Genomic DNA, 17,322 nt, shown 5'->3' with positions numbered 1-17,322 from the left:
TGTAATCTATTGGGCTAATAAAATGCCACAGAGGCCTCATTCTGTAGGTCCCCTGGTGGATTCAAGATAGAGTCTCTAATAAGCACTTCCCACATATGGGGATAAGGGAGAGCTATGCAAAGAAGAATAACCTAACGGACTTAGTAATGGTGTGAGCCCTGCTTTGGAGGAGATAAAAACCACCGTGTTCGCTAATAGCTTTACCATCATATTTTAGAGTCCAGGAAGTTACACATATCAAAGGTAAATATCTTTGTCAGGAAAGGGGCCTCTTGGGATGCAGAGAATATGAGGATATTAGAATTGAAAAGGGCAGCTTGAGATGGTAATAAAGTCGTGTCTCGTCGAGGAATAATATTGAAAAATGCTAACACAAATGATTGAAACTCTCCGCGGAGTTAGCACGTTAGCTCAGTAGAATGGGCCGCAGAGACACTGTGCAGAATGGAATTCCAGAGGTGTTCCGGGCATGATGGATGAACCAGGTCTTAATGTTTCCAGCCCCTAGAGTGGGCAGATGCCACTGGAGCTTGGCGCTGGAGTATAGAGAGACTGACCCTCTGTTCAAAGTGGGCAGAGACCGTTCACTGTGCTCTGAGATGGGGGCACAGGCTGAGGGTAAATGTGGGGTGGTCAACCTCTCCCACCATAAGAGTAGGGGGAACCCCAAACCCCATGTAGAAGAAGCCCGAGGCTAATGGCAGGGTGAACATTTTTGCTTTATATTTCCATGCTATGTGGAGGGGCAGGGGTGAGATTTCCCCTCCCCACCACTCACGTTTCTCTTAACTCTACTAATACTAATGAGCCACCCTGTGCTGGGCCTCCCTCCTGGAGGTGGGGAGGTGGAAATTTGGACAGACAGCAAGAGAGCTAGAGAACAGGCATCCTTTCCACTTCTCTGAGATCCCCATTAGAGGTTCCTGTGTGTGGGGACGGGGTCATGAAGACGGCACCTCTGCCAGGCGCGCTCTCTCTCTCTCTCTCTCTCTCTCTCTCTCTCTCTCTCTCTCTCTCTCTCTCTCTCTCTCTCTCTCTCTCTCTCTCTCTCTCCATCCTATTTTATCATTTTCTTGGTAGCACCTTCCCATAAAAGGAACCTCTAAGTTGCCCTGAGGCCAACTGGCTACAGCTACATCTATGCCCACTGGAGATACGTTGAGGGCAAGGGTGCGAGCATGCACTGGTGAAAGTCTGATTCACAGAATTTTGAGAAAAAAATAAAGATGGGTTCAAGGTGTTGTAGCAGATGACAAAGGCTGGACAGAACACAATTGCTTTCCCAAGTGTCTGACATCAGGCAGGCAACAGAAAAACCGACTTTGGTATGAGCAGCCTGGAGCTGCTGGGAGCTACTTGCTTGTGATGCCAGCCCAGGGCCTTTCTTGTTCGCCTTGGAGGCATTTGCAATGAGAGGGGACATGATATTGTCGGAAGGGTTTGCAAATAACGCCGTGTGCCAGTCTTTAATATTTGTGGGCATCTTGACCTTGTAAGATTGAAAAGACAGCCTTAATGAAGCAATCTTCTTAAGATACACTGCTTCACGCCCCCACCCTGCATCGAGTGACCTTTTCTTGAGAGAACAGGCTTCTTGTGCTAGCGGCTTTTCCTCCTTCTGGGCTCATTCTTTCTGATAGGATTAACAGGTCCCTAGCCTCTTGCCTCTGATGCTGTGATTGGAGGCTGCAGTTGGTGAGCAGAAAACAACTTGCAAGATGAATTCCTAACTCGGGTCCTGCAGTGATCTCGATAGCAAGGAAGAGAGATACAAGGCGGGAAAACACGGGCACCCGTGGTACACGTAGAAGCTGTTGAAACACAAGTGGTTTGCGGAGCTGTAGCTTGCCTCTCTGGATCTGGGCAGACGCCCTTCTCTTCTCTAGCCAGTGCCTGTAAATCCTGAAGCCCTTGCAGGCTGCATTCCCGCAACCTGCCAGAAGGAACTGCAGCGCGGATTGTGGATATGTAATGGAGTCCTTTCTTCCCCTGCCTCTGACATTTGTATTCTCCTCTAAAATAATCTGGGTCAAAAACATAGGCACAGCCTTGCTCTACCCACATCACTTAACAATGCTGTTAATCCTGTTTTCGTTTTTAGAAGTTTTTTTTTAAAAAAGAGAATTAATTCAGGGAAATATGTTAGTATTGGCAGGTGCACATGTTAGGTGAAAAAGCAAGGCACAGTGACCCTGGTGAGTGGGGCTTGATACTTTACAAATTAGGGTTCCTTCCTGTGGCTTCCTGTTGAGAGTTAGTGTATCCTAGAGTCTTTAGGAAAGAACCCCCCCTCCCCCAATAGCAGTTGAAGTGGTCTCAAGGGCACCGTGTGTTTGATACTCTGTTATTCTTGTCTTTGTCCTGGGACCAGAGAGTCTGAGATCAAAGGCCAGGGGCTTCTCAGACCTTTTGGTCTTACTGAGGGTGGAGAGGGGTGAGGGATGGGTGGGTAAGAGGTGGATTCTGCTCTCATGTCGATGGCTTTTCCCCATAATACAGGCTTCTGTTTCTGTCTTTTCAAATCTTTTCCCCATTACTTTCTTGGTTGATAAATCATTACATTTCTTGTTCTTTCTGGAAGGTTCCCCTCCACCCATCTATATTGGGGGGATTTCTGGAAAAATAATGAATAGCTTAAGAGATGAGATCAAGTTAATTGCCAAACAATACAGCTAATATTAAGCACTTTTATTTCTTAGATTAAAATGTTTATTGCAAGCCGGGCGTGGTGGCGCATGCCTTTAATCCCAGCACTCGGGAGGCAGAGGCAGGTGGATTTCTGAGTTCAAGGCCAGCCTGGTCTACAGAGTGAGTTCCAGGACAGCCAGAACTACAGAGAGAAACCCTGTCTCGAAAAACCAAAAAAAAAAAAAAAAAAAAAAAAAAATGTTTATTGCAAGCAGTGGATTATGTAGAATATTTGGAAATGTCTGGAGTGTGCAGACCCCTGGATGCCTTGATCTTTCATTTTTATTGAGTAATTGGAAATAAAAGAATCTCATCTGATGCATTTTGAGTTTTCAAAGAAAGATAATGTTCTAAAGCCATAACCTCAAAGAACTAAGCAGTCTCTCAACTGGAGCCCATTATTTGAATCTGTACTTTTAATAGAAACATTTAACTCAGAATTCATTGATCTGGAATTTCAGCCCACTTGCTTTAAACTGCACAATTGGTTTTTCCTAACACATCTGTTGAAATGTATTGAACATTCACTACAACCTGTCATTAGGGAGACGTTGAAAGGCCCAGCCACGAAGCTTTTGCTAAGTCAGTTGCCTGGGGAAGTTCTGTGCTTAGCTGCTGCCCTCTGAGGAGGGGCAGGGCTCCTTAACCTGAGACTACAGAGGGGTCAGGTGAGGACCTGGCCATTTGATTTCTGCTTTGCTAACCGGGTCAAGCTGCTTTCAGGGCTTTGCTGATGCTTAAGTGTTAGCTTTCCCCAGTTCCTGCATCCTAGCTTCTCCCAGTGCCTGTTCTGAGCTCCCATGCTTCACCATCCTCCGTCTGTGATGGGCAGAGACTGAGTGTGAACCACTTTCACTGCCGTCACTGTCTTCAGCGTCATCTACATTTCACAATTTGTCATGTGTCATACTTAAACTAGCTTTTAAGCTTTCAAAAGCAAATAATACTCCATAAAAGCAAGTCCTGGGTGGGGGGAGGGAGACACGTGGATTTAGAAATGGCGTGCTGTGAAAACCTGTACAGCTACTGTCAGCAGAGTGACTCTTGGCTCAGAACATCCCATTTGAACCCAGAAGACCACCCATTCCCCATCTGATAACATACTCATGTTTTTTTAAAGATGTATTTTATGTACATGAGTACACTGTAGCTGTACAGATGGTTGTGAGCCTTCATGTGGTTGTTGGGAATTGAATTTTAGGACCTCTGCTCGCTCTGGTCAATCCCACTCGCTCCAGCCCAAAGATTTATTTATTTATTTATTATACATAAGTACACTGTAGCTGATTTCAGACGTACCAGAAGAGGGTGGCAGATCTCCTAATGAGTGGTTGTGAGCCACCATGTGGTTGCTGGGATTTGAACTCAGGACCTTTGTAAGAGCTCTTACCCACTGAGCCATCTCGCCAGCCCAAACATACTCACTATATGGATGCACTTGCACCAACAGCTAAGGGTGGGCAGAGGACCTGAACATGTTGATAGGAATTTCCACCACGGACTCAAAATCAGGCAGTGGCTTACAGGAGGATAATACCCAGCTGCCCTTTTTGCCAGTGGCTTTATCTGCAGGAGGCTGGGGCAGTCTCTTGGCCCCTCTACCTGGAGTAGACTTCTTGACTCTGTCTTCATGAGCTTGACTCTTCTGGCGACCTTCTTTGCTTGGTGAGTGGACCCCTCCCCATAGCAACAGAATCTATTTCTATCTGCCAATCAAACCCAGTTCTGACTGATATACTCTTGACAGGGTTTCTGGGAGACACAAGCTGGTGGGATGATTCTCAATGGTAGACAATAAACATTTACATTTTCAATTATATATTTACCACAAGGCACACTGAGAAAAACTATAAACATGGTATTACTGCTTAGAATAACTGAAAAATCCATGTGCTTAAGTTTAAAAATGTTGTTTTGAAGGAACTCATGAAGTGATGGTGTGGATATCTGTGGCTGTAGGGAGAAATGCAAACGGGATGGATCAAAGTCACGGGCCACTACTACAGCTACATGGGAAAGAAAACTCTAGATTTGGGTTTAGGGAAGTTCTCTATACTGTCAGGGCCAGGGATGTTAGAGTTAAGAGAGGCTGGAAGCAGTCAGAACTGGGGAAACCCTTCTGCCATGGCTTGGGGGAAAGCCCGAGGTTTAGAGTTGATCTGGGTTGAACTTCTCTGAGATCTCTAGATGACCTTTCACACATCCTTTTGTATAGCATTGAGAATCTGGTCCAGAACCATGTATGTTGAATCTCAGTGGTCAAATTCACAGTATCTGGAATCAGCTAAGAGACATGTCTATGGGCACATACCAGGAGGTATTGTCTTGATTAGGTTAATTGAAGTAGGGAGTCTCAATGTGTGTGGCACCTTCTGGTGGCAGGTAGACAAAAGGGGGTCCCAGGAAAAATCTTTTCACTTCTGCCTGGTTGCCTCCCCATCTTGCTGGACAGTCCAGTTATCCTGCTTGTGACTTCCTCAGTTCTGTTGCTGTGACTGCCACTACCACTGAACTCCTTCCCTGATAACAACTCAGCTTTGTGGGTTTCCAACCTGGTCTCTCCAGGAATCCTTCAGGTCTCAGCACCAGAGGACTACGGAGACACTTGGCCTTGGGGAATCAGGGGGTACCAGGTGTGCAGCCTCTTCAGAATAAAGATACCTGTTCTGGACTACAGAAGTATCAGTCAAGCCAGAATCTATTTTAACGTATGTTCATTCTGTTGGTTCTTTTCCTGATTAATACGCTAGCTAAATGCTCAGTCACAATACTACACCTTTCTCCCTACTGCCTCCCTTCTTGACCTGAAGGTTTAGCACACCCAGCTGAGGCAGAGCAGAGAAAGGTGCTCTGAGACCCCTCCTCAGGCCTCCACCTTGTCCTCCTCCTACTTCCATTCCCACTTCTCTTCTCTTGTCATTGCACGTCCGCCCACTACTCCCATCCCCAGCTCAGGCCTTTGTGGCTTTGCTGGCCCAACAGCCAACAGTGGGAATTACTTCAAGTGTGGGGCTCAGAGGTCATCTTGCTCCCAACAAAGGGATGGATGTGGAGTGGGACACCTGTGATGGTTTGAATGAGAAATGTCCCATAAGCTCAGGTATTCGAACACTTAGTCCTCAGCTGGTGGTACTGTTTGGGGGTGGGGGTGGGGGAACTTTAGCAGGTAGAGCCTTGCTGGAGGAAGTAGTTGATGGGGGTGGGGGAAGTAGTTGATGGGCTTTGAGAATGCATAGTCTGTCTGTTTTGTGTTTCTGGTTGAAGGTGGGATCTCTCAGCTCCCTGCTATACTGGCCGGCTGCCATGCCTCCCTGCCATGGTAGAGTCTCCCTCAGGAACTATAATGCCAAATAAACTCCCTCTCCCATGGATTTATTTCCCTGATCCTGCTGTAATATTTGGGACAGAAGTAACAGTTGTGGAGTGAGAGCCTTATATTATCTACTAAAGGTATCTAGGATCAAGTATTTTTCTTAGAGTTCTCACACAAACACCTCCTCTTTTAAAAAGAGAAAAAATTGTGAGATCTTATTTTGATCTTTGGAGCCAAGCTAGTTAAAGGCTTTCAAGGATGAGTGGGGTTCACAATGGCCATGGAACTTTCTGTCCAGTAGGCTCCTGCTCGCTGCCTCGAAAAAGTATCCCGGCAGATGACAGTGCCATGACGGCGAGCATCCAAGAACACCACAGGAAAGACACAGCTGCGCCCAAAGAACACATTCCAAGCATATAAAGGCCTGAAAAATGGAAACTGGAAATTTCCTCCCGCTCCCAGAGCCGTCTCCAGAGCAAACATTGTAAGTAGTCTCTGTCCTAAACTCACCCAACATTTGCCATCATAAAATGATGTATGTCTGTGCCTCTACTTCTTGATTTATGAGCCTTAAATGGAAACTTTTAATTTCCCTCTACCAAGAAGGAAGACTCAGAGGACAATGGGCATGTATATGAAGAAAGTTCAGGATAAACGTGTGTGCACGTGTGCGTGCGTGTGCGTGCGTGTGTGTGCATGTGTGTGTGTGTGTGTGTGTGTGTGTGTGAGAGAGAGAGAGAGAGATAGAGAGAGAGAGAGAGAGGCTCAAGATACAGCCCTTTGAATTTGTTCTTAGCTTAAATAAAAACTAAATAAAAGTACACTTCAGTGCTGAGTACCACTGCTTGTGGCTTGTTACTTTGCCTACATCTTTTAGAGGCTGTCATCTGAGACAGTTCATACAGAGTTCTCTCTCCCCTTCCCTTTCCCTTCCTCCCCACTCCCCTTCCCAGTCTCCGCCACCCCCCCCTTAGTTCATGCCCGTCATATTCAAAACACCGTGTTTTACCAAAGATTGTTTCACTCTCAGTTCAAACAGAGACCTCCATCCTGTCTTCACTCTGAATTCGAAACCTGTCTAGGCTGTTAGGTAATTATCATCCCCTTGAGCCAGCTATGAGCTGAAGCATATAGCAGAAGATTCGACCATTTAGAAAACAATCCCAATCAGCCTTTCAGGGCTGGGTGTGGCTCACTTGCCTATGTGCATGGAGCTCAGAGTTAAGTTCCTATGGCTGAGAAACAGGAAGTAAAAGAAGCAAGACAAAAACCAAAAGCAAACCAAACAAAAATACCATCAAGAATTAAAACAGGACAACCATCTCTGCTACTGAGGGAGACCTTCCCCTCATTTTCAGCACCAGTGAATTTTCCCCTTAAACTTTCCTTCACTTCTGTAAGCTAGTGTTCAATGGAACGGTACATATGTTGTTTTAGCTCATTGAGTTCGGCTTACTTAGCTCTTTCCACTAAGATATGGAATAAATCTTTTGGTTTTTAACTGGGAATGTGTTTTACTCTAATACTTGACTCGATAGTTACCACGGCATAACACTCTTGGTAGAAAATAAGTTTCCATTAGACCAAGGAGTCGGCCCATCACAGCTGATGGCTTCTTCCTGTCGGGTATGATTGCATAGTTTTACTACAATTACTATTTGATAGGTGTCAAATTTCCTGAATATATTTTCCATGTCTCTACTTTTCTTGATGTATTTTAATCTTTCATCCCCACCTCCATCCCCCTTTTGACAAGGTCTCACTGTGGAGCCCTGGGTGTCCTGGAGCTCACAAAGATCTGCCTGCCTCTCCATCCCAAGTGCTAGGATTAAAGGCTAGTGCTACCACAGCAGCTTCGGTCATAGCACCGAATACCTGCATGAGTTTCTGCTTTATATATCTGAGTTTACTTGAAATGAGAACCTGTGTGATATAATAAAGGCCTTGGTAAGAAAAGTCTGGTGGGTATCCTGTGAGATCCCATCTGTCAGTATCAGGAGGGCTTCAAGAAGTGGTTGTACCTCTGCCCAGTCGAAGCAGCACTGTGGAGCCCTGACTGTTCCTGCCTGTCACATGATCCAAAACAGCTCTTCGAGGCAGAGCTCACAGACACACACCCTGCCTTTACACCACACCCTCACCCCCATTTCGTCCCTCTTTCCTCCTCAAGCCAACCAACCAGGCCCTTTCCAGGAGTTTCCTTCAATTTCTGGTCCGCTACTGAGGGCAACACCTTTTCTCGTGGCCAGGGAACGGTATGACACACTTTGGGTGTACTCATAGACACCCATCTTTAGGAACCATGGGCTGGGAGGTTTTTCTCTAGTGTTAGATCTGAGATCAAATGCCCCGTGTAACCCCTTCCCACAGAGCGTATCAGGTGCACCTATAGACTGATTTTTAAGGTAACTAATATGTGTTGGTGTCGAGATGCCTAATTAGCAGGAGGAAGATGCTGCTTCTGCACATTCTTTGGCTAATTAGATCTGCTATGAAATCATTCACTTGATGACCACCTTAATGAAGCCAATAAAGACCTCTTTTGAGGCAGCCTGTTCTCCCTACCTGAAGCGCCGCACCTCGCTCAGCTACACGGGCACCAGCACGAACAGACTCATTATCTCCCAAATTCTGATGTCTGTGTTCACGCTCTGTTGGTTTCATTAGATACAAAATAAAATCGCTACCTATTAAAATTGCATTAAAGCACTAACTTTAACCGCCAAAAGCCGAGGATCTTAGAGCCTAAGCTGCCATTGAGCCTCCTGGGCGTGGGAAAGGCCTGCAGTTTGCAGACTTCACGGATTGGGCCCCACCTAGACCTTAGAGCAGAACCTGATTCCTTTCCCTCAGCTGAACAGAACGGGTGGTGAGAAGACAGGACTTTGGCTGGTGTTTCAGCGGATATCGATTTCCAGAATGCAAGGATTGGGGGAAAGATAATTTTTACAACTGTAAGGCAGTGTTTTCCTAAAAGAGCCACTTCCTCTGTTGATAGCTTAAGGATGCGTCTAAAAAGGCAATTGAGCGGCTACGCTTCTAGGAGCCTGTCAGATCGAAGGCATCACCCACACCGAGGTTTAAAAAGCACAAAACAAACAAGTGTGCAAAGCCCTCTGGGTTCTTGTAGTTTAAAAAGGAACAGGGCTTTAAGTGCCCAGAAGCAGGATGTGACTCCACTTCTTCAAGGGGAGTGAGGCAGAGTGAGCATCTCTCGGAGGGAGGGAGGGAGGGAGGGAGGGAGGGAGGGAGGGAGGGAGGGAGGGAGGGTTGTCTGGAAGAACTCAGCTGGCAGTTACTGAGAGAAAGATGCTGGTGCAGAGCAGAAGGCTGTCCGAAACCCACAGCTAGGTTAACCTGTGTTCTTGGGTCAGTCGTTGTGGATGTTAGTTTTCTTGTCTGTGAGTGGACCTGGTTGTAGTGTGAGAGTTTTAGTTTCTTTAAAAACACAGAGGTGATATGTGAATATGTTTTTGGTCTAATTTGTGGACTACGGGGCTACTTCGGATTCTCCACAACGGCAATGATTTGTCTTGTGCTCTGGCAAGTGTGTGATTTTTACCAGCTGGAGATAATCCATGTTTGGAATTTAGGGGATTCTTTAGAAGGACATAAATGCCAGAGCCCCCAGAGTCCCCAGAGAGAGGTGTGAGCTGCTGCTTCCCCCTGCGCCTGGCTTCTGGCTGCTGGCAGCTGGTAACTGGCTGCTGGTAGCTGGTTGTAGGTTGCAAGATGCTGACTAGGAAGACTGGACTTGCTCTGAGACACTTTGACACCCCTAATCAGCAGGAAGTAGTCTAATGATATCAACGCCCTCTTTCCCTTTAACCTTCTTTCTCTCCTACCTAGTTAGGGGGCCGTTGGAAGGGTGGAGAAGGGTGGACAGTAGAAGGGTAGAGCCCATCAAGCTGCCAAAAGTACGGTTATACCCGTGGAACCGTATTATAATAAACTTCTCTCACAGGCCACGTTATCTGTGTGCATGTGTGCATCTCTCTATATGTGCATGTGCATATATTTGTGCCTTTTTTTTTTTTTTTTTGAGACAGGGTTTCTCTGTATAGCCCTGGCTGTCCTAGAACTCACTCTGCAGACCAGGCTGGCCTCAAACTCAGAAATCCGCCTGCCTCTGCCTCCCGAGTGCTGGGTTTAAAGGCGTGCGCCACCGTGCCTGGCTATTTGTGCCTTTAACTCCGCCCCCCCCCCCTCAACTAGGCATATGTGGCAACCACTTGGGAGGTAAAGTCACAAGATTAGGAGTTCAAGGTTATGCTCAGTTATGTCTTGACTTCAAAGCCAGCCTGAGATACCTGACTTTATTTATTTATTTATTTATTTATTTATTTATTTATTTATTTATTAAAGAACTATCAGAACACAAAGAAGCCAAGAATCTTCCCTTCAAAGCAGCTGCTTTGCCTCCCCCTCCCCCAGTAAATACCACTGCTCAGCTCTAGCAGTTTGTTGTTAGATCATTCAGTGAGTTAACTGCTTAATCTGAGGTCAGAGCCCAAGCACTAACATAAAAATATCAGGTAGGGTGACACATGCCTATACTCTCAGCTCTGGGGCGTCGGAGGCAAGGGGATCCTAGGAGTTTGCTGGTCTCCCAGTCCAGCCTAGTCAGCAAGCTCCAGGTTCAGGGAGAGATTTTACCTCAAAAGGAAAGAAAGGAAAAAGCAATGGAGATCGGTATTCAGTGTTGACCTCTGGCCTCCATACACAGACGTATGCATGAGTGCATGCACCCCAATACGTGCACACATATGAACATGTATGTACACACATCTACACATACATAATACACAAAAAGAATAAGAGTTTCATGTTCATATTTGAAATGTAGACAGTCATACTAAGTGAAGCGGCTGTGACTTCAGCAGATGATACTTCCAAGAGGGTGGGAATTTAAGTTGGTGGGACCTCTGTGATGCATATGGACACTCAGCAGCCATTCCCATTTGTTGTCCTGCCCTCCCAGCAGGGTGCTATCCTCTTCTACAGAATCAGCAGGCCTGTTGTGCAGCAGCTCTCTGGAGCTGGCTCAGAGTTGAAGTAGCCAAGAGCTGAAGGAGGCCTTCAGATGTTCTGAAGCTGCAGCTGCAGCCTGCCTTGGCCCCACCCCTGTGGCTACCACCACTCTGTGAGCCCCTCTGCTAGCGACAGCTCTGTAATATTCTACCATGGCTGTCTAGATTTGGAGTGTATGCGTGAACTTCTTTGGTTGCCTTGGACTTGGGATTCATTCCACTCATCTGTTGTTAGAGGATGTTGTAATGTTCAGACTTTCAGACACAGCCTTTCTTTACTGAACAACTTTCTGGAGTAGATTGCTCATCAGGTCATTGCTTCCACTTTCTCTCCTTGCCTTTCTCTCTCCCTCTTCCTGCTTCTCCAACCACTCTCATTCCCTTCCTTCTACCCTCCATCCCCTCTCTTCGCCTTTCATTTCTTTTTATCTCATAAAATATGCCACACGTAAGAGACCTATCAGAATACCTAGTAGTTAGTATTGATTAACAGTCACATACAACCACTTAAGTGTGTAAAGGAAACCACTATCCAATTTTTAAAAATTATTTTATTTTTGAGATTATACTATAATTACATCACTTCCCCCTCCCTTCCTGCCTCCAAGCTCTTCCATAGCCCCGCCCCCTTTCCACCTGATTTCTATGGAAAGCACATCCTGCCTTAAAAAGGAATTTATTTCTTTATGTGCATGAGTGTTAGGCTTGTGTGTACGTAAGCACAATATGTGCATGCCTGGTGCCCATAGAGGTCAGAAGAGGGTGTCAGATCCCCCGAAACTTGAGTTATAGATTGTTGTCTACATCACTTAGGTTCTGGGACTCCAATCCGGGTCCTCTTCAAGATCAGTTCTTAACTACTTAGCCATCTCTCCAGCCCCAACACATCCTACTTTTTAAAATTTATTTTCCCACTTATGTGTACATATCAAACAGCATAACTAGTTTCACCTATTCATGAAAATTACACAAATGAGCACATCTTGCCTCTTCTCCCTTTTTGATGTTCTCTTAGCTCCTCTTGTCCTTTATGTAACAAGTGGTGTGTTAATCTGAACAAACGCTTTTGATGTTAGCAAAAGTGAAAACTATGGTTGAAGGATATAAAAATCCTTAAAAGTGAGCCAAAGACTTTTAAGGATTTTGACATGTCACAGCAAATGAGCCTCTGGGAAAGTGACCATTGTTGGAGGCCATGAGATGATTATGACAATATTAAGGCAAGGAATTGACTATATATGTACTATATGTAGTTTTCATAACAATTTCTCAAAATATGTGATTTATATATATATATTCCATATTAGATCCCAGTGATTGGGGTGGGAAGAAGTGCAAAACCTGGGAGGTTGACTGCATTCCCCTCAGTAAGAAGCTACATGTGAGGTACCTGCTATGAACTACTTCGTGTCTCCCTGAATGCACACAGTCTGGAATTAACTGGTATTTGGAGGTGAGGCCTTTGTGAAGAAATTAGCTGATGTCATGAGTAAGGAGCTTTCCTTGTGAATTTGGTGGCTTTATTTTAAGAGGGGGAGAAATGTCTGTTATACCACTGAGGACACAGTGAGAAGGCAGCCACCTGTAGGCCAGGAAGAAGATGCATGCTGAGAGCTTCCTCAACCAGCTTGCTTCTGGACTTCTGTCCTTCATGAGCGTGGGAAGCAGCAGTCGGTTCTTTAAGCTACCCTGTCCCTGAATTTTTGTAGAGCAGCTCATCAAGTGGCTCCAATTTAGGAAACAGTTGCCTATGAAGAGTCCTGTAAAGAAGATCCACATACAATGAAAAGCAGAGCCAAGTGCATGGATTAAAAGGTCCTTTTTACTGGGGTGGGGTTGGGAGTGGGGGTGGGGGTTAGTGGGTGGGTGGGATGGTGCACACTTTTGGTCCCAGCACTTGGGAGGCAGAGGCAGAAGCAGAGGCAGAGGCAGATCTCTTGAGTTTGAGGCCAGCCTGGACTACAAAGTTAGTTCCAGGATAGCTAGGAGTGCACAGAGAAATCCTGTATTGAAAAACAAGCAAGCAAGCAAGCAAGCAAACAAAGAAACAAAAACAAAAAACAAAAAAAAAGTTCTTTCTAGCTATGGACTTTTACAACGGAAGCAGACTGTGTATATAAGTGATTTGCACAAGCATTTAAAAAATAATGACATGTTTTGTGTTTATTATACAAAGAAGCATTTCAAAATAATTATCTTGAAGCTTGCTAGCATCTTTTGCGATGTTCAGGAGCCAGGAATGAAGCTAGTTACAATTAAGCTAATATGATAAGAAAATAGTATTGGGTGTGGTAAGCTTCCCTTTGATTTCCTCAGATGGAGGGATGTGATGAGAGCAGTACTCAGTACACTGCTTCAGCTGAGCCCAGACTGTTTCTTCCTCTGTTCTAACTATCCCTAGGCCTAGGCCTGGAAGCCTCTGTACTATCTAATCTTCCAAGCTGACTGATTCAATCTGGCTTCTCTCGGCTTCTCACTGAATTGTTCTATCTGGCCTCATACTAATTTTGGGAGTATGCTCTAATCTTTTGGCTCCTTCTCACTCTCTGGCTCCTGTCATCACCTGTGTCTAACTTGTTCTCTCTGCTTTGTAAAACTGTCCCAGTAAAACTGCCACACCTTTGTCTCCCTGAGATGCTCTCATGTAGCCTCCTTTTCCTGCTCTGTCCTCATGTGAGTTGGGTGTGTCCTATCTCAGAGTCATTCTGCCAGGTGTTTCTCTGGTTCATCATTTTGCTTCTCAATTAGACATCACTTTCAAACAAGGCTGCTTCGTTTTACAAACTAACTTTACCCTCACTGTTTGGGATTGAAGGTGTATACTAATGGTGTGTCTGTATTCCAGCTGGAGGGATTAAAGATGTGTCATCCTGCTGGATCACAGTCCTAGAAGGTCTTTGGATGTGATCCCTTGCCAGAGTGGCTGTGTTAAAATTCCTCTAAAGGGTGTCATGACTCTTGTCTGTACTGCCAGTACTTGAGAACTGAGGCAGATGGATGGCTGTGAGTTCAAGGCTAGGCTGGTCCACAAAGCAAACTCCAGGTCAACTTGGGCTATAAGAGTGAGACTCTGCCTCAAAAACAAATAAGCAAGCAAGCAAGCAAGCAAGCAGTCAAACATTAAAAAAAAAAAAAAATCCAGTGGAAAGAATTGTAAAGTAAGCTGGAGTCCAGGCTCCAGATGGAGTGAAATCATGTGACGTTTCCTCTCTGTAAACACCAACCCTTAGGTACAAAGAAACTATCAATGTGGAACTAACATCAGACATAAACTAACATCAGGGCTTAAACTAAAACCCAAACTTGAAATCCAAGTGGTAGATTCAGGCCACAGGGCTTATGATCGAGTATAAGCAAAAAGACTAATAACTCTCAAAATAGAAAATGAGATCTACAAACATCAAAACTGCTTGGGCCTCCATGAATGTCCAAGCTGACTGCAACCCATACCACATGTGGGTCAGCTGCTATCTGCTTCTTAAGTAATGGGAACGCTCCACACAGAAGAAGGGACCTGAGGGTAGGCACTGTGTTGTGTTAAGGAAACACTGAAATCATTCATTACTAATGGATAATGGAGCAAGATAAACTGAGAGAAGATACAAAATAAATTTTACAGCCTGGATGTTTGTGCATTCCGTCCTTCACTGCCCTAACAAATATTTGGCCATTACACTCCATACTCAAAGCGCTGAGTCCTGAAGCAGTCTTAGGAGCGTGCACATCTCGATCCAATGTTGTGACTGCTTTCTTCTGTGGCAATATGTCTGCCTTTCAATCCTTGCATCTCCCCTAACCCCTAACCCTTATCTTTGAAAAACTTTAAACTTGTGGAGTGTTGATTCTCAAAGAATGGGATCCTAATATCTGTCTAGTCAAGGTTCACGAGACAGTTTTCGTAAGTGTGAGATATGATTCTCAGTTCAGCCTGGGAACAAGTGTTTTTGTCACTGTCTAATAGCTAGTGTCCGTGACCTTTAAATGCAAAACAAAGCAAGAAAAGCCAGTGAGGCGAACCAGAATTCAATGACTTCCCTTTGTCTTTCCTATACCTGTGTTTCAGTTACATTTATTTTTGTAACATAGTAACAGTTTCTCATTGATAGTGGTGATAGAGAGTTTTTATTCTAAATCAACTAAGGTTACGTCCTGGCCAGTGAATCAGATGAAAGCAAATATCAAACACATAGTAAGGCAAGTAGTGGCTATACATGGAAGCAGAGGATGAATGCAGAAGGCAGACGAATGAAGATTTGGGAGGCTCACACAAGAATAAGACAAGCACACACATCTTCCCTTATAAGCTCAGTCGTTCATCTAGAAACTGCTGAAGGAGTCCAGACACTGGCTGCTTCTCTTTCTATAGGAATTCTGGAGGGCTCCCCAGAGGAGGTTTTCTATGCAGAGACTGGCATTGGAGCATAAGGCCTTCCAACTAGAAAGGTTATTGAGGAAGGCGTGTTGACCAGGAGCCTCCGGCTTGAAAAGGACTTTCTGACATGCTCATTCTTAAGACCTTGGAGTTAAGGAGTCAGTGGGTAGGGGAGGGGAGCATTCCAGCCTCAGTCCCAGCAGGTCCTGGACCCGTAAATCTAAAAGATTAGCTTAGAGCTGCAGGGCTGGCAGAAGGCCCTGGACATAGACACTCTGCAAATGGTCTTGCACTGGTGGGACAGCTGGGTGACTTCCTGTTCTCTCTGCCTTTGGCTATGAGTAGTGGTGGGCTGTTTCAGCAGGTTTCTATATCCTTATGTGGCCCAGGGGAGTCACCTACATATTTGCTACTATTAGGCGGCATTTCCGTGGGAGCCATTGGGAGGAGAATGTGTGGAGGTAGGAGGCTTGCATTTCTAGGTTCTCTACAGAAGCCTAGCACACGGCCAGGCATTCACTGTTCCCTGGAGGACACTGGGAAATAAGGATGCTAAAATTCTGCTGGACCTGGCTATTTATGGGCAGCATTAGTACCACATTTCCCAGCTTCCTGAAATTTCCATCCTTCTCTAGTGGGAAATTATAAGGCCTAGTATCTGTAAATTGCTTTGAGAGTAGACCATGGATGTGCAAGTAGGTGGCATTGTCTGCCTGGCACTGACAGAAAGACCCAGTGCAGAGGGTGGGGGGTGGAGGTGGGGCTTCCTGGTAAATAAAGTTTTGGTTTTTTTTTCAAATTAGGAACAACCATGGGATTAAAGCAAATGTGAGCCCCAAATACTATGTGCATATTCAGCACTTTGCCTTAAGCTACCAGATGGATAATGCTGTTTGGGAATTACAGCGTGGGTTGTTTTTGAGGATATAAGATTGCTGACCCAGGCAGGGACAGTGGACAAGCTGTGGGCACATTTGCAACTACTGAGCACACATTTCTAAAGGTTTCCAAGAGGACATAAGTAAGCAATTGACTTCTTGAGTGATGTGGGATTCTCACAAGTGCTATAAACCACCAAACTTCTGGCTAACATGGCTGGCAAGTCCAGATGTTTGCAGAAACAGTCGTTTAAGCCAAAACATCCCGAATAGCACATGCCTCTTGGGTTTCCTCTGTAACATGGCATTCTAAGCAGAAAGGCCACATTTGAGAGATGGGTTCCCTGGGATTTCTGACCTGGTTGATACCTGTAAAGATTTGACAAATATATAAAGACATAATATTGGCATTGTTGTAGACAGAACCGAACAGTGCGAGGAGCCAGAGCTTCTAGAAGAGTGTTGGCCACGTGAATCAGGAAATTCATTCTCATCAGCAGAAGAGGGGTCCTGTCTCTGTTGGTGACAGATGTTCCCTCTGTGTTGTGACTGCCGGCTGTTAGGCACAATACTAAGTGTTATATATTAAATCTGCATTCTCCAGACAGAGTTCAGGTGTTGACAGGGAAGAAACACTTGTATTACTCTCCATAATGAGCATAACGCAATGAACCAAACCAAGGCTAAGGTTCACTGGTCAGAGAAGATGGAGTGGAGTGGGAGTGAAATAGCCACTGTTAAAATAATAATAGGAAAGCAAATCCAGATGAGGCCAGATGCTTGTCACACAAATCAGAACATACTGAAGTGTCCTAAATTCCCACTTTCTTATGTTGCACACACACTTCATCATATCAGCTTGATCCTGAATGAAATAAGTACCACAGTGGACATTGGCTGGAGATGACAAACCAAATATTTCCCCAAGAAGCCTAGGGGCTTTAGGTGTTCTTTGACCTGGAACTTGACCTATGGCTTTAGAACGCAGGAGGTTTCCAAAGCTCTAAGTGGGGCATGACTTTGCAGTAGAGAATTTCCAGC

Source organism: Mus caroli, unplaced genomic scaffold (assembly GCF_978045245.1).
Source record: "Mus caroli unplaced genomic scaffold, Mus_caroli_1 scaffold_11, whole genome shotgun sequence".
In the NCBI taxonomy this organism is placed as follows: domain Eukaryota; kingdom Metazoa; phylum Chordata; class Mammalia; order Rodentia; family Muridae; genus Mus; species Mus caroli.
This window is presented reverse-complemented; position numbering follows the sequence as displayed.